Source organism: Musa acuminata, unplaced genomic scaffold, assembly GCF_036884655.1.
Source record: "Musa acuminata AAA Group cultivar baxijiao unplaced genomic scaffold, Cavendish_Baxijiao_AAA HiC_scaffold_626, whole genome shotgun sequence".
NCBI classification, from domain to species: Eukaryota; Viridiplantae; Streptophyta; class Magnoliopsida; order Zingiberales; family Musaceae; genus Musa; species Musa acuminata.
This window is the reverse complement of record NW_027020865.1, coordinates 27,501-30,000: the sequence shown is the minus strand read 5'-3', so window position 1 is coordinate 30,000 and position 2,500 is coordinate 27,501.

The following is a 2,500-nucleotide window of genomic DNA, read 5'->3' as shown; positions in this document are numbered from 1 at the left end:
GCCCTGTGCCACCCGGGGGGTTCCAGGGTGCTGAGATGGCTGACGTTTTGCTCCGCTCTCGACGGTCACCGCGCAATGCAAGAACAGGCCAAAAACTGGCCAAAACGGCCCAAAAACGGGCCAAAACTGGCCATTTTTGGCTGCGCGAGCGAGCGGCGAGCGGCGGACAGCGAGCGAAGCGAGAGGCAGCACCGTCCCTGCTATACGAAAGCCCCATCCAGCCCTGTGCCACCCGGGGGGTTCCAGGGTGCTGAGATGGCTGACGTTTTGCTCCGCTCTCGACGGTCACCGCGCAATGCAAGAACAGGCCAAAAACTGGCCAAAACGGCCCAAAAACGGGCCAAAACTGGCCATTTTTGGCTGCACGAGCGAGCGGCGAGCGGCGGACAGCGAGCGAAGCGAGAGGCAGCACCGTCCCTGCTATACGAAAGCCCCATCCAGCCCTGTGCCACCCGGGGGGTTCCAGGGTGCTGAGATGGCTGACGTTTTGCTCCGCTCTCGACGGTCACCGCGCAATGCAAGAACAGGCCAAAAACTGGCCAAAACGGCCCAAAAACGGGCCAAAACTGGCCATTTTTGGCTGCACGAGCGAGCGGCGAGCGGCGGACAGCGAGCGAAGCGAGAGGCAGCACCGTCCCTGCTATACGAAAGCCCCATCCAGCCCTGTGCCACCCGGGGGGTTCCAGGGTGCTGAGATGGCTGACGTTTTGCTCCGCTCTCGACGGTCACCGCGCAATGCAAGAACAGGCCAAAAACTGGCCAAAACGGCCCAAAAACGGGCCAAAACTGGCCATTTTTGGCTGCACGAGCGAGCGGCGAGCGGCGGACAGCGAGCGAAGCGAGAGGCAGCACCGTCCCTGCTATACGAAAGCCCCATCCAGCCCTGTGCCACCCGGGGGGTTCCAGGGTGCTGAGATGGCTGACGTTTTGCTCCGCTCTCGACGGTCACCGCGCAATGCAAGAACAGGCCAAAAACTGGCCAAAACGGCCCAAAAACGGGCCAAAACTGGCCATTTTTGGCTGCACGAGCGAGCGGCGAGCGGCGGACAGCGAGCGAAGCGAGAGGCAGCACCGTCCCTGCTATACGAAAGCCCCATCCAGCCCTGTGCCACCCGGGGGGTTCCAGGGTGCTGAGATGGCTGACGTTTTGCTCCGCTCTCGACGGTCACCGCGCAATGCAAGAACAGGCCAAAAACTGGCCAAAACGGCCCAAAAACGGGCCAAAACTGGCCATTTTTGGCTGCGCGAGCGAGCGGCGAGCGGCGGACAGCGAGCGAAGCGAGAGGCAGCACCGTCCCTGCTATATACGAAAGCCCCATCCAGCCCTGTGCCACCCGGGGGGTTCCAGGGTGCTGAGATGGCTGACGTTTTGCTCCGCTCACGACGGTCACCGCACCACGCAAGAACGGACCATAAACAGGCCAAAACAGCCCAAAAACGGGCCAAAACTGGTCATTTTTGGCTGCGCGAGCGAGCGGCGAGCGGCGAACAGCGAGCGAAGCGTGAGGCAGCACCGTCCCTGCTATACGAAAGCCCCATCCAGCCCTGTGCCACCCGGGGGGTTCCAGGGTGCTGAGATGGCTGACGTTTTGCTCCGCTCACGACGGTCACCGCGCCATGCAAGAACGGACCAAAAACAGGCCAAAACAGCCCAAAAACGGGCCAAAACTGGCCATTTTTGGCTGCGCGAGCGAGCAGCGAGCGGCGGACAGCGAGCGAAGCGAGAGGCAGCACCGTCCCTGCTATACGAAAGCCCCATCCAGCCCTGTGCCACCCGGGGGGTTCCAGGGTGCTGAGATGGCTGACGTTTTGCTCCGCTCACGACGGTCGCCGCGGCACGCAAGAACAGGCCAAAAACTGGCCAAAACAGCCCAAAAACGGGCCAAAACTGGCCATTTTTTGCTGCGCGAGCGAGCGGAGAGCGGCGAACAGCGAGCGAAGCGCGAGGCAGCACCGTCCCTGCTATACGAAAGCCCCATCCAGCCCTGTGCCACCCGGGGGGTTCCAGGGTGCTGAGATGGCTGACATTTTGCTCCGCTCACGACGGTCACCGCGCCACACAAGAACAGCCCAAAAACAGGCCAAAACAGCCCAAAAACGGGCCAAAACTGGCCATTTTTGGCTGCGCGAGCGAGCGGCGAGCGGCGAACAGCGAGCGAAGCGAGAGGCAGCACCGTCCCTGCTATACGAAAGCCCCATCCAGCCCTGTGCCACCCGGGGGGTTCCAGGGTGCTGAGATGGCTGACGTTTTGCTCCGCTCACGACGGTCACCGCACCACGCAAGAACAGGCCAAAAACTGGCCAAAACAGCCCAAAAACGGGCCAAAACTGGCCATTTTTGGCTGCGCGAGCGAGCGGCGAGCGGCGAACAGCGAGCGAAGCGAGAGGCAGCACCGTCCCTGCTATACGAAAGCCCCATCCAGCCCTGTGCCACCCGGGGGGTTCCAGGGTGCTGAGATGGCTGACGTTTTGCTCCGCTCTCGACGGTCACCGCGCAATG